This window comes from Choloepus didactylus, chromosome 20, assembly GCF_015220235.1.
Source record: "Choloepus didactylus isolate mChoDid1 chromosome 20, mChoDid1.pri, whole genome shotgun sequence".
In the NCBI taxonomy this organism is placed as follows: domain Eukaryota; kingdom Metazoa; phylum Chordata; class Mammalia; order Pilosa; family Megalonychidae; genus Choloepus; species Choloepus didactylus.
In genome coordinates, this window is record NC_051326.1 from 21,171,729 (window position 1) to 21,195,866 (window position 24,138).

The following is a 24,138-nucleotide window of genomic DNA, read 5'->3' on the forward strand; positions in this document are numbered from 1 at the left end:
GAAGTGCTGCCCAAAGTGACACCCATATCAGTCTAAAGCCCTTGGAGAAACAGATGTCACTGGCCTTGTGATTTTTAATTTGACTGGAGTGCAGAGGGTTCTGCAACAGGAACAGGAATCCCCGGACTCAGACAAGATGGCCCCTTGGGTCTCCAACTCTTGTCCTTTTACTCAGGTTAGCAAAGATGATTTTTCATTAAACTTCTGAGAGACATCTGCTAATTCAAATTGTATCAGAGATAAGGGTTTTTCTGAATCTTCTCACCAGCAGAGAGTAGAGTTCTCTGCTGGCATTGAATCGGCATTGGTGTCCAGGATATGATTGGGTGGAAAACAGAAGCAGAAGAGAAGCATGCTAAGTGCTACAACATAGAACAGCCCATTTAAACTTGAGAACAATTTTGGAGGATAAATATTATTATCCCCCATTTGGAGAATCCATTCAATAACTTGCCTAGGGTCACATAGTTAATGAATGGCAGAAAATTAAACAATGGACAGCTTTCTCATCATGTTATCCAATTCAATGACACATCCATCATCCTCCTAAAATTGCCTCCAGTAACACCAGGGGTAACACCCCACATTTGAAGGCTTCCTGCCCTTTAGCACACGGCTTTATTTCTGTAGATGACCAGCGAAACACAAGTGCACAGCAGGGTCAGAAAGCTTTGGAAGCAGAGTATGTGCCCTGGCCCTGGCCCAGAGCCTGCTCCATTGCAGGCTAAGAGAGAATGCTCGCCAAAAAGAAAAATGAAAAATGTTACCAGGCAAAGCATCGCCTGTGAGGTCTCTGCTAATGCTGGCCATTAATACATTATTTCTGATCCTTTATCAGATTACCTAAGAGGGATAAAAAGAACTCAGTGAATGAAATGTGAGCACATTTACTATTGGCAGGTGGGAAAATACCTGGAGGGGCACATCCCAGATAAAGATGGGCAGGTGGCTTGGGTTGGGGAGGATAAAAGGAAGCTTGTCTCAAGGGTTTTATTGGTGACCCTAGGTGGGGGGAGAAAACATCCAGATGTGAGAGCAGCAACATTTTTGTACAAAAGAAAGAAAAACTTATGTGGTACTTACCATATGTTAGCACTGGTAAGTGTTAATTAATTGAATGGTATTAAATCTTTTAATCCTCAGAAAAAACATGATGTAGATACTCTATTTGCTCCTTTTACAGATGGGGAAACTGAGACACAGAAAGTTCACACAACTAGACAATGTCAGAGATTGTATTCCACCTTAAGCCATCTAATACCAGAGCCTATTCTTCTAAATGTGACACCTGTCGGCACCTTAACATGCCATAAGTTTTCCAGTAAAGGCTTCATGTGGATCAACCCGCACGTAAGCAACTGAGCTCACCTATACTTGTAGCCTTCTCCTCTCCCCTGCAAAAAAAACGTTCCCTAACATGGGAATGTTTAAAGTTTTGGAGCAAATGTGGGCTTTGAGTTGGCGTCTAGATATGTTTCTAAAATCTACACCCACAGGTGACTCTCACAACAAGGCACTGTCACTCTGTGTCCAGTACTGTGAGGAAAACAGAAGTATAAATTAGACACACTCCTCCAACCCGATGAAGCTGCCAGTCTAGTGGGAAAGAGCCAACCCATGCCCAGGATTAGGATTCTCCTTACCTATCTGTCAAGCTGCGGAGCACAGCTCACAAGGGGCCTGGGGATTCAAAAGAGAGAACTATTGGCCCTGGAGTGGCCAGGAGAGCATCAAGCAAGGAGAGAAAAGTTCACGGTGGTCAGAATTGGGCCCACATAGGAGAGAAGAGGGGCGTGGTGCCGGGAGGCCTGTGAGGAGGGGGCGACCGACGGTGAGGAGACGTCCAGCCGGAGGAAAGAGGGGGCATGAGAGGAAAGAGGGGGCATGAGAGGGGAGGTCAGCAGGCTCCGTGGCTGCCCCGGGGGAGGCCCAGTAGAAGCAGCCTCTGCCTCAACCTCTCACGATGTCCTAGAATGCCCACGGAGACACTGAAAAATATGAAAACTTAAAATAACCAGGAAAAGTAAGACTGACAGCTAATCTATTTCCAGAATCTGGGAGGAATTTCCATTAACCATAAATCAGATAGAACCGAACTGAAAACAACCCTGCCGGTGCTTCACTGACAGTAACAGAGGAATCCTGCCCTCCTGAAAGAAGGTGGTCGGCTTCCTCATCTCTATCTCGTTATCTGACACCCCTGCCTCCAGTGCAGGCAACAAGAACACCAGATTCCTGTCTGTTTATTGCACCAGGCTTTTTGATAGCTCCATTACCTCTCTCTACATCCAGTCAAGGACCACGGCATCCAGAAAACATCTCAGTGAGAAGAAGGGCCTTGAGAGTGGACTATCCTGGGAGATGCAACTCCTGAAGTGGAGCCTTAAAGGAAGAGGGGGAGGCTAAGGCTCACCTGTAGTCAGGCATCCTGAGAGCTGAACGCATGTGCCTATGTGTGAAAGGGAGAGAAAGAGAGGGAAACAGACAGGGAGACAGATAGACAGGCAGAGACAGACAGAGAAACAGAGAGGGTGACAGACAGACAGAGGCAGATACCCAGAGAAACAGAGACAGACAAAGACAGACAGAGACAGACAGAAACAGCTGGCAGAGAGACAGAGAGACAAAGAAAGAGACAGACAGATAGAAAGAGGCAGAGACAGAGAGATAGGCAGAGACAGAGGAGAGACAGAGACAGAGAGGGACAGAAAAAGAGAGAAAGAGAGAGAGCAAGCACTGGGTGGAGGGAATAGAAGAAATTCCATGGCAGCACAATGAGCCCCACTGAAGGAACGCCTGCAATCACTGAATTTTGCTTTCCAAAATACAGCTGGACAAGTTCATATTGTGAACAGAAAGTGGAGCCTAATCTCGTTGGGATGGATGAACTCCTGTGAGAGTGAAGAAGATAAAAAATACCAGCATGAGAGCTATGGGAAAAAAATGATGTAGAACAAGAAAAATTGCATTGAGGATTTAAAACAACAGCAACAAAACAAAGTACCTACCCTAAAAATTATTTCCTATTAGAAATGGATGAAAACCTTTAGAAAACTAATTTAGCATTCACAGAAGGGAAAGTACAGGCTGTGATTAAAAATGACAGGATTATCAAGATAAGGATTTCAGGGAAACTGAAACACAGTATCAGAATTAAAATTTACTTGTGGGCAGTGATGAGGAAAAATACCATTGGGAAAATAACTGAAAGAATTGTCTGTAAAACACATTTGAAGAATCCCCCTGTGGTGGTCCCAAGCTGTATGTATCCCAGAAAAAAAAGTACTCTTAAATTTAATCCATTCCTGTGGGTGTGAACCCAGTGTAAGTGGGAGCTTTTGATGAGGCTCGTTCAGTCAACTTGAGACCCACCTCAATCAGGATGGGTTGTAATTCTGTTACTGGAGTCCTTTATAAGAGAATGAAATTCAGAGGGAGAGAGCCACAGACGGAGAAGCCAGAAGCTGAAATCAAGGGAACCCAGAAGAGAAGGGAGAGACCAGGAGACGCCGCCATGTGCCTTGACCTGTGACAAACTAAGGACCAAGGATCACAGGCAGCCAGCCCCAGAACACCAGTCTTCAGGGAGAAACCATCGCCTTGATGATGCCTTGATTTGGACAGTTTCCTGGCCTCAAAGCCATGAGAGAATAAATTCCCATTGTTTAAACTGAATCATTTCATGGTATTTGCCTGAGCAGCCTAGGAAATTAAAACATTCCAAAAAATGCAAATAAAGAGGACACAGGAGTTTTTTTTTTTTTAAATTAAAACTAAGAGGTGAATATGGATAAAAGGAAAGAAATATCTAACTTAAGAAACAAATGTGTGGTTCCACCCAGTTTATGCTCCTCCCTATGTCTGTTTGGTACCACTCATACCTCAGACCCTTGGCCATCTGCTCAATGGAGAGACTTGACCACTGATGCCTTATGTCCTAACACAGCCACCTGCCTCAGTGTCCCTCTTGGTGAGGACAATACCTTATAGATTAGACAAGGCCTCCATCATACCCGGAGTGATGGAGGCCACAGCAGCTCCAGCAGCCAAGCCAGACACCAGCAGGGACCCCAGATTTTCCTTCCTACACTTCTGAATTGGGATGAAGTATGTGGCTCTGAGTATGGGATCCAGCATTTCTGGAACAGACAAAGTAACAGAACCTGGAAGTATGGGCAAGTTAACACCACATGGGATAAGCTCTGAGCAAAGAAAGACAAGAAACTAGAAGGAGCCACAGGTGAATTCCTTTCTCTTTCTGTCCCCCTCAGATGGTGCCATAGCACCATCTGGAAAGATGTACCCATGACCAAGGAATCGGCCATGTTTTTTTATGAAGATGTGGCCAACTCGGTAACTTACAAACTTAATATTTGCTTTCTCTCTTGCCTTGCCTCACCCTCAACCTTGCCTTCCTGGGATTATACCTTCCATGAAACTGAGTATATCATCTTTGTCTCTGGGCCTGTTTTCTAGAAAAACCAGACAAACACAATGACTACAGATTACAGATGAAAGGACCCACAAAAAAAAAAAAAAAAAAAAAAAAAAAAAAGATTAATGAAAAGAGAACTTACACCCAGACAGAAATTTTCAATTTTTAATACAAAAATTAGATAAAGAAAAGATCTTAAAAGCCTTCAACCAGGAAAAAACAAACGAGCATAAATGGGGAGAGGGAGGTTATATACATCTTATAAAACACAACTGACTTCACATTTCTCTGCCAAAATAAATGCCAGAAGATAGTTAGCCCCATGTACAGACTTTGAGGGAGAAAGTTGTGTCCCCAGAATTTTTAAACAGCCACTTTGTTTAATCATGCGTGAAAGACCTTTCAGATTTGCAAAAACAAAAAATACATATATTTCTGTGCTTATTGAAAACTAGTTTGAATGTATTCTAGCCAACCAATAAATGAATAGAAATTAATAAATAAAAACAATGGAACTTAAGATGTAAAAGGATTGGCACTCTTTGTTATGATCATTAAAACCAGCTACATCATTAGAGATCCTGTAGAGTGAGAAGGCAGTGTTTCTGAACCAGAGAATGTAGAAGGAAGAGGGAGGGGAGTCTCCTCTATATAGTTATGATAGATATTTATGAATCTATGACATCTTAGTAGCACAACCGGCTCAGCATAGAAAGTAATCTCTATTAAACATTAAAAAAAGAAGGCAATTTATAAGTTTCTAAAAAAGGTAAAAGAGAGTTTTATTTTGTTTTGTTTTTAAGTAGAGAAACACTATATTAGGGAGAGAATAAAAACCAGGAGTCAGATGTCCTATGTTTGAATCCCAGCTCTCTCTCTTACTGTGAATCTTTGGGTAATTCACATAGTAGTCTGAGCTTTCTTTTCTTTATTTATTAAACCAGAATAATAAATAAATCTCACAGATGTACCACAAGGAAAAAGTAAATAATCCATACTAAAATTGTCCACACAATCCTCTAAAAAAAGTAAGGAATTATTATTAATAGAGGTGTTATATTTGTGCTTATAAGTTATCAAGCAGGAAATCACAATAGGCTCATCTGTCCTTTCTAGAAATGTCCCTGCTCTTATAGAGTTTTGTCTACTCTCTATCTATGAACAAGAATTTGAAGGTGAAAGAACATGTCATATAGGAAAATATACATATCTTGTTTTGATCTTCAAATATCTAAATCTAGATCTAGCTAAACAAAGCTAGCTAGATCCAACAAATATTTCCCTGATATACAGAAAACAGCAACTTTTTGCCCCGTGTTCAGGTTCTCCAAAGTCTAGTCCTACCCTATTATTGCAATCTTATTGTCCACTGTTTTCCCCTATGAACCACTACAGCCAGACCCCTTGCCAATCCTCTCTATATAGATTTGTTCCCACCGACACTGCTGGACTCTTTGCTGACATTGCTGGAATCCGCAGCCACCTGCTGCCATCTCTGTCATGACTATTGCAGAAGCTCACAGGTGACTTTGCTGCCGATCCAAGAGATCATGAGCCTCTGAACTCCCAAGGCTGCCAGAGTATCACTGATGTCACTGTACAGCTAAACCAGAACCAAACAAGACTTCTCTCATCCTTCCACGTTGCAGTCTACTGCCAATGCCTCATTCTGGCAGAATGTACCTAGAAATCAGCTGGGAAGGATGTCTTAGAAATGTAGTTTTCAGACTTCTAGCCCCTGACATACAGAAGAGAATACTGAAGGCCAGATATGAAGACAGAAGCATTTTAATGGCCAAATGTTAAAATCAAAATAATTCCTTCATAAAATGAGCTTTGAAGATGTAAAATCAATCAAAAATATTATTCAAAAATAAATTATTACATTCTTATCATTATAAGCAAATTTTAAAAGGCTTAATAGCTTGGTGCAGAAACAATAGTTTGCTAAATAGGTGTTCACTTTCAGTTGAGGTTGGTGGCAGGGGCATGATGTTTGGGACTATCTCGTTTCCTCCCACACTTTATTCTTTTCTACATACTTTTATATTTTTTATTATGTTTGGATTGAAGATGGGAGTAATCATGGGGACTGATTATGGGGGCTGTAGTACATGATTTTGGTGTTTTTCTTCCTCGTGAAGCTTTCCGTTTACAAAGATGACAATATGCTTTGAATTCTTCCTCACAAAATATAAAGAAATCCTGAACAGTACTTTGTCCTAAAGAACTCATGGCTTCAGCAGAAGTAAATGATAAAAATTAAATACAGTTTTCCAAGATTTTTTAATGTTTTGAATGTTATAATACCAATCACTTCTATATAGATTGCATTTATCATATAATATAATCTCTGCTATTCTATTATTATTTAAATGTCTCTAAGCATTTGCTGCCTCCAAAAAAGTATATAAGCACACTTCATTAAGTTATCCATCAACATACTGTATCTTAAATTTGCATGTCCCTGTTTAACAGTTTGAAGTTACTTATATGTAATATAAACACATACGTAAAATAATTTTATATCAAACTAACAGCATTCACAATATTAATTACTGCAGTATTTTACTGATAGACTAGAATTTCAACATATAAAGCACAGAAAGAGATTTGTCTTACTCCAAGTTTCATCCAGAATGCTTATCTTTTCTTGCAAGTGAATACTCATATATTAATAATAAATCCAATTTATACATCAGGTGGATATTAACAACACTAAGCTTGTTAATCTATGTGGTCACATGATCACTGATTGCATGTGAAAAAACATGCCAGAAATGACACCGAAGTCAGCGTGTGGCTATGTGAGTTTCCAAATGCCTCAATCAAAGCCAAACAGATTGTGGCACAATATCAACGCTGAAGCTAAACCTTGATTCATCATAAGCTATGAGTGAGTGAGTTTTATTTTCTGTTTCATTTTCTTTTTCCAAAAACTAAAAAGGGCAGAAAACTTCATTCAAACCAACACCTGCCTGGAGTTGGCAGGGCTGAACCAGCAGCTTGCCGATGGGGCCGGGGCATTTTCCAACCCTAAAGAAAAGCCAGGTTCCATAGGAAGAACCTGGCTTCATTTCCAATCCAGCAGACAATTTTTTGGCTGTTCTCAGACCTTCTACATGCACCACTGGCAGCCCTCAGCACCTGGAAGGTATAAGGTTCCAACACACTTGCTCAAGTTTTCAAGCCTCAAAACTTTCTTGGTAGAACATGAAAGAGGCAAATTTAAAAGATAAAAGAACCTGTTTCTGGGGAAATCCTCCATGAAACTTGCCCAACTGGCTGCAAGGATCTTCCCACTATTCCCTTTCCTCCCCTCCCACCATCCCCTTAAAAGCCTCTCCTTTCAGTAAGAAGTAATTTTGAGAAGGCATTCTTGGAAGGCAACCCTACAGGAAGGCAAAGAGGATGTTTTAGATCTGCTGCAGAGAAGCAGGTGAAGTTTATGATCTCCTCTAATTTGCACTGGAGGCCTCACATTCTTCCAGCCAGATCCCCCCAGGGCTTTCCACACTCCTGACCTCCTGCATGGTTGGGCCCTGACCCACTTTGCCCTTGAAACAGAGATAATGACCTTGCCTGGAAGAGTTTGGAGCCAAGGATTAATTCCATTGACTATCCCTCTCTTCTCTAGCAGTTCTCTTCTAAGAGAATGTCAAAAGTCCCCTTGAATAACAAAAAGTATTCACCAGAGGTATGAGGGTAGGGAGAGCTGTTCTGCTAAATTGCCTTAGCTGGGTAATTGGCCTGTGGGCCAATATGGCCAGTCGACTGTTTTTATATGGCCCAGGAGCTAAGAATGGTTTTTACTTTTTTAATGGTTGAAAATTTTTTAATAGTTGGGAAAAAAATCAAAAGAAGAAGAAGGTTTTATAACACATGAAAATTATATAAAATTCAAATTTCTGTGTCCATACATAAAGTTTTATTGGAACAGAACCATACCCATCCATTTATGTATTGTCTATGGCTGCTTTCACTCTGATGGCAGAGCTGAGTAGCTGCAACAGGGACTTACAGTATGCAAAATGGGAAATATTTACTGAATATTCCTTTACAGAAAAAGTTTGCAGATTTGATAGTGAGGCAGTGCTTTACATTTGAGATCTAGTCTTTTGAGCTTCAAACCTCTTTAATTAGCTGTTATCCAAACCACTCACTCCCCCAGTTTTGGACCCCTCCCAAATCATGTACTGGTTGCCCCAATTTATCCCATGCCAGGGGACAGCCATGGATATGGCTGAAGTGTCATTTCTCAAGTATGGGTAATGATGATAAAGGTAATAATGATGATGCAGAAGATGAGGCTGGTGGTGAAGATGATGATGATGATGAAAGTAGGGAAGATGGAGAAGGAAATAGAAAAGAAGAATAAAAAGGCACTAATGGTAACACTTAGGATTTGTGGGCAGTGCCAGACCTTTTACATCTGGCATCATTAATCCTCAAACCACCCCTATCAGATAGATACTATTATTGTCCCCATTTTACAGATGAGGAAATTAAAGTTTGGAGAGTGCAGAATAGTAAATTGCCCAAGATCACGTGGGGAATGGTGGCACTCAGTTAGCTCAGTTTCCTAACTCCTGAGCCTGTGGTCTAAGCACCATCTCAGGCTGCCACCCATGGCACCTTCTGCATTGCAGGAAGCTCTGTAATGACCCCGCAGGATTTTTGTCCAAATTGACTGCTTACCCAGTCTCAGGCTGCACAGGTGGCAGGGGTGGACAGAGAGTGGTTAATAGCAGAGAAAATTGATTCTTAAGCTGTTTTCTCAGAAACATTATTAAAGAGAAGGAAGAAAGTAGAAGAAAGTATCAGTCATCAACAACAAATAAGCATCCCAGTGAGAAGTGACCCAAATTTCAAGCCAAAATATTAAACACAGTAATTGATTTCTAATATGCAGAACTCAGATGTCTAGGCAGAAAGCAGAGTCTTGGCAAGAGAGCTGAGAACCCATCTATACAATAAGAATTAACTTTATTTATATATCTAAGGTTCTACACTTTAATGTTTTAATGACTGTAAATACTGTTGTGGTTTATAAAAGAAATTCACTTGAAGGGGTCACTGAATTGATAGTATCTTTTTGTCATTATACTTCTTATTTTCAAACAGTTACTGAAATTGGAATAACTATCATGCTGGATGTCCTCATGTTTAAAAAGGATTGGGAGCCACTATTGCTGTTTTGACAAATGGAACTGAATGCTTGAAATTTTTGGTACTTTGCAAATAAATCCAGGGTATTTGGGCACCAGATACAGAGTCCTTTCACTCCTATGAGTCTTTCCAAATGAATTATCTAGTTGTGTTTATGTATATCCACAAGAGATGCATATGGATAAAATTTATTTTGGGTTCCATCCAGAAGTTTATTCTACAAACAGATTCTATTTTTCAGTCAGCTCTGAAGTGGGTACTTGGCAACATAAGCTTTCTGTTCCCGGACAATGGAAGGCTGACTCGAGCTGCAGGGAGCTGCCTGTCACCGGTAGTCTAGTCTAAAAAAAAGGCGACAGAGAACCATTTATCAGGATCGTTGCAGAAGGCATTGGTACCCTGGGTGGGAGATTTGTCTCTAAATTCTGATAACCTCTAAGGTCCCTTCCGATTCAAAATCTATTATTCTAAGACAAGGCCCAAGAACATTTCTCTGGGACTGCCCCAGAGAAAATTTAATAACTCCAAACACAAAATGGCTCTTGTTCATCATTTACCTATTACTGCTGTCTGCCGCCCTAGCTTTCTATTAAGTTCACAGAGAGTAGAAGATTTGGCTTCTGGGCTGCAATTTAATACATGTGCAAAAGTGATATGAGAATCCTGCCATTAAGAGGGCTGTACTCCAAGGAACAGGGCGTGCTTTATTAGTTCTTCATCAATTAAGTAGGGGAAACCTTCAGGCTTCAAAATGAACTCTGTCTCAGTGGCAACAGAGAGAGATCATTTTGCCTAAGGGAATAGAAATCTACTGGGGACAATGAATGCCTCTGTTCCACAAGGGAAATGAGTGGGGGTGTCTTCTCTGCCTTCAACAGCTATTTTTAGTGAGAAAGAAAATCTCCTTATGAGGGAGGGGGTGACACACAAGGTGACTTGAGGGGTTTTCTCAAACTCCACATCCTTCCACACCAAGATTCTGGTATATGCTACTCTGTAGGAACATACATACCCCTTTTCCTATGAGAATCTATTTTGTTAAAAAAAAAAAAAAAAAAGGTGTGGTTGATAATAATACCTTCTGTATCTTCACATGCTGGTGCAGAAGGTGTTGAGAACTACAAATGTGAATGCACCTGATGGTAGGAGGGTGTGATGGTTAGGTTCATGTGTCAACTTGGCCAGGTGATAGTACCCAGGTTTCTGTTCAAGCAAGCACTGGCCTAACCATTACTGCAAAGACGTTTGTGGCTGGTTAATAAGCCAGAAGGCTGGTTTATTAAATCAGCAGTCAATTGGCTGCAGCTGTGACTGATTACTTCAATGAAAGGAGTGTCTTCCACAATGAGAGAATGGAATCAGCTGGATTTAATGCAATCAGCTGAAGACTTTTAAGGGAAATAGATAGAGGACCTTCACTTCTTCTTCCAGTAACCAGCAAAGCATTTCCTGAGGAGTTCATTGAAAATGTTCATTGGAGTTGCCAGTTTGCTGCCTGCCCTACGGAATTTGGATTTGTGCATACCCACAGTTATGTGAGACACTTTTATGAAATCTTATATTTATAGATATCTCTTGTTGATTCTTTTGCCCTAGAGAACCCTAACTAATACAGAGGGGATGATAGATACTGTGGTATAGAGTGGAAGGTAAAGGCTGTCAGAAGATAAGTATAAAAAATTAGTTTGACGTCTGGCCATGGAGGATCTTGTGTGCCAGTAAAAGTAGGTTAAACAATCCTGTAGATATTAGGGGGCCAATAAAAAACTATAAAAAGAGAAGATAATCTGTTAGGATAGACTTTTTATGTACATCTATCAACCACCTCATGGGAGTATATATTTGGAAGCCCCACAGTCTTCAGAAGCCAATGGAAGAAGCTTTGTCTGAAGATGCTGATTTGGGCATCATCAGGTGTGAGTGGTTGCTGGGGGCATGGGAGATTGGAGACCACTCAAGGGAACACAACACATGATGGGTGTTCGGAAAATAAGGAACCTATTAATGAGACCAGAAAGCAACACTCAGAATGAGAGCAACCAGGAGAGTAGGAAGGCCCAGAAGCCAAGCAAGTCACCATCAATCTACCCCCCAGTGTCACTTCCTCCCATCCAAGCATGTCCTCCTTAGGAGACGAGGCAGTGCTGGGATCCAGGCAGACATGAATCAGCTGCAACCACTCTTGGATGTCAATTTCATTCTTAGAAGTAAAACAATAACTGATGTGGAGGCATGGAATGGCAAAATGGACATGGGACTGGTCTTGGTCCCAAAAGATTGGATCCTGACTATCTGACCCTTACTGGGTGACCTTGGGAAAGTCACTTCACTCCTCTCAGCCTTCATTTTCTCACCTGAAAATCAACAGTGTTGGATGATATTCTCTCTGTTCTCTGAAGTTCCTTCCAGATCAAACAAGCTCCATTTCTGTGAGGAGATAATGATAACAATTGTCTGCCCAGCACACTTGAACCAACAATCATCATCCCTTCCAGTGCCAGAAATATATCGATTTAATGTAGGTGGTGGGATACTTTAAAAAAATACAGCATTTCCTTTTCTATCTTAAACCTTCCATAAAACACAGGCCCCAAGTATTCTTGAGTCCCAGCATTAAAACTACAATGTTCTGTTCTTCCTATTCAAAAGCATGAGCATATCTCTTGGACCACTCTGAAAGTCAGCTTAGAACATTTTTAAAAGTCTTGAATGAATCCTTAGGACTTCTCCAAGTTTCATTGTGAGAAATGCTGGGGCTTAGGACACAGCACGAGCATTTTCCATGTGCCTTGTTGACATCCAGGCACAGCATGAGACACACTGTTGGTGAGCCCCTCCTCACCCCTTCTCTACCAGGAGCAACTGCTCCACTCGGCCACAAGATACCCCTGTGCAAAAGCCCCTCTCAATGTCACAAGAGATTCCGGTCCGAAGCCCCCCCCCCATCCCCACCCCCCCAAACACGTCTCCAGTTACTTCAGTCCAACCCTTCCCTATTTGGTAGTATTCCAAGGGACTCTTGACCACAGAAGAGAAAAATATAGTTCTTGAAAGAAAAAAAAAAAAGACATTTTACAACAGATAGAGATAATCTGCATTAAGAAACTTCTAACCATTTGCTCAAGTAACTAAGCTATTTCTGCATAAAAGTGTACAAAAGAACAAACGTGACTTAAACATAACTAGATTGGAGAGTTAAGCCAGGAATATATGCACCTCTCCCTTAGAGTGGACAGCAGAAACCGATTTACAGTGGACAGCAGAAACTTCTTTGAAAATATTGACTACCTAGTTGTTAGTACCACAATACTACAAGCACTTAACATCAAGACGTGTCAATTATTCATTTTATCGACACATGTACGAGCTGGCTGAAAAACTATTTGTAGTCTAGAAAGAGTTGGATAGCAGGAATCACCATCCCAGCCCACCCACTAGTCTTCATATGGTGTTATTATCCTTTCCATTTCCTGGCAACATTTGAATAGTTCAGAGGCATCCAGCCTCCCTTTCCACCTGGAAACATACTGATACTGTCATTAAGTCCAGTCTAATGTCAGAGAAAGGACATCATGGCCAATAGCAGGAGAGAGGGACCAGGTATGTGACAATAGGGGAGTTGACATTAGCCAGACCACAGTATCACTGTGCCCCATATGCTCCTACAGACAGCAGGATTCCCTCTGTCCCCATGGCCCCACATTGCCCCCCGCATCTCAGAGGGCTCACTCCAGTCACAACCACCACCCCAAACATTCCCACTGTTCATTCTGGAATTCCCTATACTTGATTATCTCATTCCTTCATAGATGTATGCCAACAACTCATAAATCTTTGTCTCTAACCCACATTGCTCTCCTGAACACCAGGTGGCAATGCTGGATATTTGCATTTGAGCAGCTTGTAAACATCACTGACACAAGGCATCCAAAACAAGCTCATCGCCTTGGCCCTACAGCCCGTTCTTCCTACAGTCTCCATAATGGCAACCTGAGAGTCATCCTGGATTTCTGCTCTTCATACCGGCCTTTATCTCACTACTTCCAATCCATCCCCAAATCTTCTCTAATCTTCCTCCTAAACCTTGCACAGATCTGTTTTCTTCTCTCCACCTTCATTGCTAACAAGTCTAGTCTCACCACCATCATCTTTCACCCGGACTCCTACCACGGCCTCCTAATCGGTCTCCCTATGTTCATTCTTGTACCCTATGATTCATTTTCTCCATTCTGAAAGGTGATTTTCCTATAAACAAGCCTAATTAAGTCATTTTTTCTGTTTAAAACCCAAAACTAGTTCCCATGGCCTTTGGGCTAAGTCCAAATCTTTCCAATGGCCTAGAGGTGGGGCCAGTCTATCCCTCTGGCCTCCCCCCTCCCCACTCCTGCCCTCACTTCTGCCCCAGCAATTCGAGCCTTTTTCAGTTTCTCAATGTTGAACTTAAGCATCAATGTCATAGGGAGGCCTTCCCTGTATTTCATTTTATAATGTAAGCTCCCTAGTTATCTCTGTGTCTCTAGCACCTAGAGCTGTGGGAGGCACCCAATAAATATGTTAAATGAATGTATGCATGAAAAAATGAAGGAATTCAATCCCTTAACAGTGCCATTGCCCAGAAAAGTTTGCTGTTTGCAGTGAAATTTGGCTTCTAATGAGAACTGGATTCTCTGTATTCACTAAAACCAGGTTTTCCTTAATTGGGCTGGCTTGTTAAGAGCTCATAGTTAGCATGGCTATTTAATTCATCTTCCAAACCTAGACACTTTTGAGCGTTAAAGTGGGTGCTAAAAATGTTTAAAATTATGTATTTTTGAATATGCATACATAGACTAATACATTAATCTTATTATATTGGTGGATTTGTAAAATTGTTATATATGAAAATAAGATTATTTATAAAAGTAATTTCAAAAGTAAAATAGCTCAATTTCAAAAATAAAATGATGGAAATCCATACATTAAAACAAAAACCTTATTTATATTGATTATCCAAATGTTGAAAAATAACATAAGCAGAATAACTGTCCTGTGTACATATTCATGTACTTAAATAAGTTTCTAAGATGTATTTGTCTCAAACGCAAACTCACTGATACTTTTCTGATAATTTTTTCAATGTGATCTTATTTTTAATTCTTTCACAAAATTGCCTATAATCATCCAAACATGAGTTTTTTAGTTAATATGAAATTGTTGACACATTCACTTGACTCTTCTCTGTAAATCATAATATTTTTAATTGAAAAATAGTCTCTCCGAGGACAAATTATGCAAAATGGAAGACAGACTCAATTATAATTTTTTTCACATTGAAATATGTAAATATTTCAGCCCAAATATTTTCATGGACACTATCATTTTTGCCTCCATCCAGAGTAGCTTTCTTTGACAAATATTGTAAGACAAAAATATCAAATAAATTGCCCAATTCTTTTGATATTTGGCCATAATAAGATGCTGCAATGCTGTACAGTTTCTCAATTTCATCCCATTCTGGTAATGAATATGAATTAAAAATAGGAGCTCCCACACATTTAAAGTAAAGTCATAGAATATTAAATTTAACTCTGGTTGACCATTTGAGCTCTCATTTGTTCAATTGTTTCATTCTTCCCTTGCCTTTATAGGGATGAACTTTAATGTTTTCTTGTTTTCAAAATATGTTTCCTTTTTCTTTTTTTCTTTATTAGAGAAGTTGTGGGTCTATGGAACAATGATGCATAAAACACAGGATTCCCTTATATCACCCTATTATTAGCACCTTGCACTGTTGTGAACATTTGTTACAATTGATAACACATCTTTATTATTGTAACTATATTCCATGATTTACCTTAGTGTTCACTGTGTAGTCACATGGATTTTTTTTTTTAATTTTTATTCTGTTACCATATATACAATCTAACATTTATCCTTTTAATCACATTCAGACTATATTTCAGTGCTGTTAATTATATTCACAATGTTGTGCTACCATCATCACCATCCATTACCAAAACATTTGCATCATTCCAAATAGGAATCCCATACATTTCAAGCCTTAACTACCCATTCCCTATCCCCATCCTGTCCCCTGGTAATCTGTACTCTAGATTCTGACTCTATGAGTTTGCATATTCTAATCATTTCAAATCAGTGAGAGCACACATTATTTGTCCTTTTGCATCTGGCTTATTTCACTCAACATGATGTCTTCACAGTTCCTCCATGTTGTCACATGTATCAGGACTTCATTCCTTTTTACAGCTGAATAATATTCCATTGTATGTATATAACATTTTATTTATCTATTCATCATTTGATGGACACTTTGGGTTGCATCCATCTTTTGGCAACTGTGAATAATGCTTCTTTGAACATCGGTGTGCAGAGATCTGTTTGAGTACCTGTTTTTAATTTTTTGTGTATGTACACTTAATAGTGGGAGTGCTGGGTCATGTGGTAGTTCTATAATCAGCTTTCTGAGGAACCACCAAACTGTCTTCCACAGGGGCTGTACCATTTTACATCGCCTCCAGAAACGATTGAATGTTCTTATTTCTTTGCATTCTCTCCAACCCTTGTCATTTTCCATTTTTTTAATAGCAACCATTCTACTAGATATGGAACGATATCTCATTGTGGTTTTGATTTACATTTCCCTGATGGCTAATGATATTGAGCATCTTTTCATGTGCTTTCTGGCCATATGTATATCTTCTTTGGAGAGATGTCTGTTCAAGTCTTTTGCCCATTTTTCAATTGGGTTATTTGTCTTTTTGTTGTTAAGTTGAAGGATTTCTTTATATATTTTGGATATTAAACCTTTGTCAGATATATTGTTTCCAAATATTTTTTCCTATCATGTAGGTTGTCATTTTACTTTCATGGTAAAGTCCTTTGAGGAACAAAAGGTTTTTTTTTTTTTTTATTTTGATGAGGTCCCATTTATCTATTGTTTTTTTTTGTTGTTCGTGCTTTGGGTGTAAAGTCTAAGAAACCATTGCCTAACACATGTCCTAAAGATGCTTCCCTACATTTTCCTCTAGGAGTTTGAAAGTTCTGGCTCTTAGGTCTTTGATCGACTTTTTAGTTGATTTTTGTGTATGGTGTGAGGAAAGGATACTCCTTTTTTTTTTTTTTTTTTACAAATGGAGATCCAGCCTCCCTCATTTGTGGAAGAAACTATTTTTTCACAATTGAGTAGGCAACCTTGTCAAAAATCAGTTGGCCTCTTCCTCAGCCAGCTCTGCAAGTAAACTCACTACCCTCCCCCTACATGAGGCAAGACTCCCAGGAAACATGGGACGTGACTCCAAGGGATGGGCCTGACCCTGCATTGTGGGATTGAGAAATGCCTTCTTGACCAAAAGTGGGAAAAGAAATGAAACAAAATAAAGTTTCACTGGCTAAGAGATTTCAAATAGAATCAAGACATCATTCTGGGGATTATTCTTATGCATTATATAGATATCCCTTTTTAGTTTCTAGTGTATTAGAATAGCTGGAAGGAAATACCTGAAACTGTTGAACCATAATTCAGTAGACTTGATTCTTGATGATGATTGTATAACCATATAGCTTTTATCATGTGACTGTGGGATTGTGGAAACCTTGTGACTGACACTCCCTTTATCCAGTGTATGGGCAAATGAGTAATAAAATAAAGACCAAAAAATATATATAAATAATAGGGGTGGATAAGGAGAAGGAGACATTTTGGGCTTTCTTTTTTATTTTTATTTTTATTTTTTCTTTATTTTGTAGTAATGAAAATGTTCTAAAATTGATTGTGGTGATGAATGTACAGCTATATGATGATACCATGAGCCTTTGATTGTATACTTTGGATGGATTATATGGTGTGTGAATATATCTCAATAAAATTGCATTTAAAAAAAGCCAACCCATTTCTGGTATATTGCATTCTGGCAGCTTTAGCAAACAGAAACAGCCAACATGCAAATATCAGTCATGTTTCAATAGACCAGCAATTAATCAAAAAGGAAATCAAGAAAACAATTCCATTTACAACAGCAACTAAAAGAATAAAATATCTAGGAATAAATTTAACCAAGGATGTAAAGGACTTGTACATGGAAAACTACAAAAAAATGCTGAAAGAAATTAAAGAAGACCTAAATAAATGAAAAGATATCCTATATTGATGGATTGGAAAATTTAATATCATTAAAGAGGCCAATAATACCCAAAGTAATTTACAGATACAACACAATCCCAATCAAAATTCCAAAAGCCTACTTTGCAGAAATGGAAACGCCAATCATCAAATTCATATGGGAGGGCAAAGGATCCAAAATAGCCAAAATCATTTGGAAAAAGAAGAAAAAGTTTGGAAGATTTACATGCCCCAAGTTTTCTATAAAGCTACAATAATCAAAATAGTGTAGTACTGGCCCAAGGACAGGCATATAGACCAGTAGAATAGAATTGTGAGTTCAGAAATAAACCCTTACATCTATGGTCCAATTAATTTTTGTAAAGGGGACCAAATACCCTCAATGGGGAAGGAATAGTCTCTTCAACAAATGGTACTGGTAAAACTGAATATCCACATGCAAAATTACGAAAGTGGATCCCTACCACACATCATGTACAAAAATTAATTCAGAATGAGTCAACAACCTAAATATGAGTTAAATCTAAATCTACAAAATTCTTGGAAGAAAACAGAGGGAAATATCTTCAGGACCTTGAATTAGGCAATGGATTCTTAGACTTTAAATTAAAAACACAAGCAACAAAAGAAAACGCAGATATATTGGACCTCATCAAAATTAACTTTTGTGTTTCAAAGGACACCGACAAGAAAGTGAAAAGACAACTTACAGAATGGAAGAAAACATTTGGAATCCATGTATCTATCTGATAGGGGTTTAATATCGAGAACATATAACAAAGTCCTTCAACTCAGCAACAAAAAGACAAACAACCCAATTAAATAACAGACAAAAGATCTAAATAGACATTTCTCCAAAGAAACTACACAAATGGCCAATAGGCACAGGAAAATATGCTCAGTATCATTAGTTACTACGGAAATGCAGCTCAAATACTTACTGAGATACCACCTCATACCCACCAGAATGCTATTCTTAAAAAACAGAAATAAGTGTTGGCAAGGATGCAGAGAAATACCAACTCTTGTACCTTGATGTAGCTACCATGAAAAACAGTTTGGCAGTTCCTCAGAAAGTATAGAATTACCATATGACCCGCAAGATCACTTTTAAGCATATACTCAAAATACCTGAAAGCAGGGACTTGAACAGATATTTGTATACCAGTCTTCAAGGTGGCATTATTCACAATTGCCAAAAAGTGGAAGCAATCCCAGTGTCCCTCGTAGACAAATGGATAAGCAAACTGCGGTATATATATATATATACAGTGGAATATTATTCAGTTCTGATATATGCTACAAAATGGATGAATTCTGAAGACACCATGCTCAGTGAAATAAGCCAGACACAAAAGGACAAGTACTGTATGATTTCACTTATGTGAAATAACTAGAATAATCCTTTATAATTAGAATATCTGAAACAGAGAGAGAGAGAAAGTAGATTATAGGTTATCAGGGATGGGAGGGAAGGGGAATGGAAATTTTATGCTTAATGGGTACAGAGTTTCTGTTTGGGAGAAATGGAAGAGTTTTGGTAATGGATGGTGACGGTAGCACAACACTATAATGATAGCACAACATTGTGAGTAAATAATACCACTGACTTGCATGCTTGAAAGTGATCAAAATGGGAAATTTTATGTCGTTTATATGTTACCACAATAAAAGATATTTCAAAAGCCAAAAAGACTTTTGGTGTTCTGTTAATTGAATACTTTCATTAAAGATTTCCAACTGGTTGTGAGCAAATTGCAACTAAAATTAAGAGGACTTCTTTCCAAAAAAAAATCACAATCAACATAGAGCATGATACTGAAAAGCTCAGACATTTCTAATATCCAATTGGCAGCAAGTAACAAGAACAAAAAAACATATGAACTGTCACACCAAATTAATTCAACATCAACTTCATAAAAACAATTTTGTACTCCAATTATCCTGTTTATCTGTATACATCTGAAAACATTAAAAAATTGCAACACCTGTGGCTTCTATTTTGATTGATGGGGTATCAGAGCTTGTTTGAACATAATTATGAATTTCCAGTGCACCCCAATCAATTCCAAGTATATTTCTGCTCCATAGGTTTCTTAATTTAGTCAGAATGTTAGCTTTTCCAAAATTCTGTGTCTCACCAGACTTTTTTGTATTTTCACTATACAAACAAATAGTTTTATCTTCAATAGCAAACTTTATAACCACATTTTTGTAGCATTTACAACAATGTCAAGATTTTGCCTTCCAGAGAATGAACTTTCAAAAGTTTTACCATGATGTTATGAGTTGGATTTTTAAAAAATCACACTATTATTGGAATTAATGGATTTTCTCTTTTAAACACCCAATGGCACTTTATAAAACTGGCATCAAGCAACTGCATGTGAAGTTCTTCTGCTAATGGAGCCCACACGTCAACAGCTATGACTTCATTTGTGTATGTGCCCAGAAAAATGTGGAATTGAAAATGAGTGAAATTAATTTAGAAGACAGAAATTATGTAAATGGATTTGTTGATATAAACGAAAAGTCATAGTTCTGAGTAATTAAAAAGCATACATTCTGCAGTTGTATTTAGACTTCTTTAAATAACTATTTATTAACTTTTGTAATAGACGTGGATACTTCCTTAGCAGATTTGAGACTGCTGGGTTTTGGGTGGTCACTGATGACACTGTGGCTCCCATGGTGGACAGCAAATGTCAACAAACATTCTGTGCATATTGTATGTTCATCATCAACTTTCTTGAGAAACATAAATGTAGCACTTTGTTTTATATTAAATATGCACTTAGTTTTTTGGACTCACTTTTGCCAATAGATTTAGGGCAAAATAAAAAAGCATTCCCCAAAATGTAAAAAAAATAGTGGTTTATTATGCCATAAACTAAATGACAAACCTACCGTAGCTAGAGTATTCAGACTACTAGCTATGCTCTCTGCAGCATGCCTGCTCAGTCTCTACCTCCTGCGCATATTTCACATTCACCTAACCCTAATTTCTCATGTTTCCCACTAGCCAAATCTACTAGTGGCCTGGGGGCTTGCTGTTTCCAGGCCAAAAACTTGGTGTAAGTGGTTAATGCACCAAGTGGCCTGGCAGGTACAAGAGGGCAAATACTTCTCTCACCAACACGTGAGACCGAAGAAGTTAGCTGAACTTATCAGTTCCTGATTGAGTGGCCTTTGCTTTCTCAGCTCTGATAAACAGGTATTATCATTCAACAGGAAAGGGTTAGTAAAAGACAGTCTAGTTGTTGTCTGTTCTGGTTTGCTAATGCTGCCAGAATGCAAAATACCAGAAATGGATTGGCTTTTATAAAGGGGTTTATTCAGTTACAAAGTTACAGTCTCAAGGCCATAAAGTGTACAAGGTAAGACATCAGCAATAGGGTACCTTCACTGGAGAAAGGCCATTGGCATCTGGAAAACCTCTGTTAGCTGGAAAGTCACATGGCTGGTGTCTGCTTGCGCCCAGGTTGCGTTTCAAAATGGTATTCTCCAAAATGTCAGCTTTCAATGGCCATCTTCAAAATGTCTGACTCAGCTGTAGCAGCAAGCTCCTTCTGTCTGAGCTCCTACATAGGGCTCTAGTAAACTAATCAAGGCCTACATTGAATGGGCAGGGCCATGCCTCCATGGAAATTATCTAATCAGAGTTCTCACCTACAGTTGGGTGGGTCAAATCTCCATGGAAACAACCTAATCCAAAGGTTCCGACTTAATGAACACTAATACATCTGCCCCCTCAAGATTGCATCAAAGAACATGACTTTTTCTGGGGGACATAATGTAACCAAACTGGCACACTGTCAGTCATCTTTCAGATTAAACCATCGCACATGAATCTCATACACTACTAGATGAGGCCATGGTAAAAGTTGGAAGTACAATGAGGATTCAACCAAATCCATTTAGGCTTATTTTGATGCAACTATTAATAAATCCATTTAGGCTTATTTTGATGCAACTATTAATAATAGCATTTCATTTAAAAAAGAAGACTCTAAGACAAATGTTAAATCAAACTGGATACTGGGACAATAGGCATAAACTAACCTAGTACCAGGCAAACTAGGATGTATGTACCTCTTTAATCTTCCCTGACACCAGAGTTTCACCATTTTCTATTATTCCATTTGTGTGAAAATTTGGAAGATACTTCTGCAAAAGTCAGTGTTTATTTTCCATCAATAGCTTTAATATTTTCTACTCAAGGGAGTTAATTTCCATGTAAGGAGAGGAATAATGAAGGAAAGCCAAGAAAAAGAAGAGGAACATTAACATCCAAACAATAGAACTTTTCATTTTTTTCACGGGTCTTCAAAATAAGAATAAAAGTGAAAAATAGCCAATTGCTCAGGCACTGTTTAAAATTTCCTTTTGGGGTCCAGTCTTTAACCTGTGACTGGTGGATTTATTTAGACAATAGAGAGTGTGAGACTGATGTGGATGAGGTAAATCTGTGTGTGTTTCAGGGGTGGGAGGAAGCAATAAGAGAGGAAAATTGGTCTTCCCCTATGCATTAATTCCCCAAAGCCATGACTTTCCATCAAAATAGTTGATGTTTTCCTGTCCTGCCACAAAAGCATTAAAAAAAAAACCGTCTTCCTTCCAAATGTTAAATTTTGCAATAAATTGGATGCTTGGAGCTCAGAAAGCTGCAGGAGACCAGACTTGGTCCCCAGAAGGCTTTGCTCAAACTCCAAGGCTTCCAAGAGAGAGTGGCATGAGGGTTGGGACTGGGTTGAGGGATAAGGGGAGCAACTGAGGAATCACACTGGCTCTGGATATAATCCAAAGTGGGTTTTGGCTGCTGAAAATTTAGAAAAACATCATTGTCCCCAAACCGGCACAAACATCTTTTTTCCCCAGGCATTTCCCCCAAAACAACACTTTAGTAGTGTCTTACTAACATTAATAGCATGTGTCTTGTCTTGTAATCCACCCACAGCTCCTGGGGCATCACCAAGCCTGGCAGTCTCTCTGCAGAAGGATCATCTTCCTCTTTCCCTCAAAAGGAGATGCTTCTACTTAAGTCAAGAAATTTAGACGTCACTGTAGCCAGTGGAGCCACAGTTTCAAACAATCTATAGTCAAACTCATTAGTGCAAACTTAACCTGTCCCAAACTTAGAATAGCTCTTTCTCCTGGACTGAAGTTAACATTTGCTACTGCTGGGGAATAACAGACACACAGGGAAAGTGAACATAGAGCTGCTGAACAATGGATAAGAAAATTTTCCATGAATTAAAGCATTTTTATGGTTTTCTAAGACAAGACAGAATCATTTCCAGCCTTCCCTCTGGCAACAATGTTCCCCGTACGGCTATCTGAAGATTTAAAAACTGAATTTAGCTTTAAATGTTTTCTATTTCAGATGTTCAATCAATTCAGACCAATCCAACTCCCCTACCTCTTAGGTTGGGATGCCTTGCACTGCCTTTAGAAGTTCCCAAAAGTTCTTTCTTTCCCAGGAGATAGCAGCAATGTAGGAGCACTGATATCTAGGGCTACTAAAGGGCTGAGTGACAGGGGACAGCAGTGGTTGGCCCTCTGCACCTGTGTTTTCCGCAGCCACGCAGTTAGGATTCCCAAGACTCTAAAGGGATGTGATTTCAGGTCAGTGGAGGTGAGGTTGTCAGGGGACACCCCCAAAAGAGAAACGTCATGGTAATTTGCAGCCAAGATCCTGTGTCAGACTATCAGCTCCTTGAAATCAGAGGCCCCAGCTGTCTCCTTCACCAGATTGCCTGCATTCACCATGTTACCAATCAGGTTAGTGCCTGGCACCCAGTGTAGACTCAGCAAAAGCATTTCTTGAATTGAATTGATCACTGCCTTCCAAAGGGCCTGGAGTGCTGCAGCAATGGCTGTGTACTGTTTGAATAGATTTGCATGTTATTTTGCTTCCTGAGGTTGTAAACCATTACTCCCAAGAATGGAAAATTAGATTAAGCTAAATAGCACAAATGTTTTCAAACACAATGGTCGGGATGGATGCAAACCAAATGCATAACAGATTTTCAAACCAGTCCTTCTCATCACATTCTAGACTGGGAATAACAGACTGATAACAAAGCACTTGTGTAAACAGATGGAGACAAGGAAGGGAGGGGACATGGGGGAAGGTAAACACAGGATGAGAAGAGACTTGAAAAGAAGTAGACAACAGGCATGTCCTTTTTCATAATTCTCCAAATTTTTCTGAGACAAACCTAATTAGTTCCTCAAATCTTCCCAATTTTAATATTGGTTTAGTGTTAGCTTTTCACGTGGAGACTTAACAGACTGGTTAGGGTGTGACAGCCCCCAGGGACAGAGTTTTTCTTGTCTGTATTCTCAGCGTCTGGCACAGTGCCTGGCCCACAGCGCTATAGTTTAATTTTTTTTTATCATAAATACAATTTTT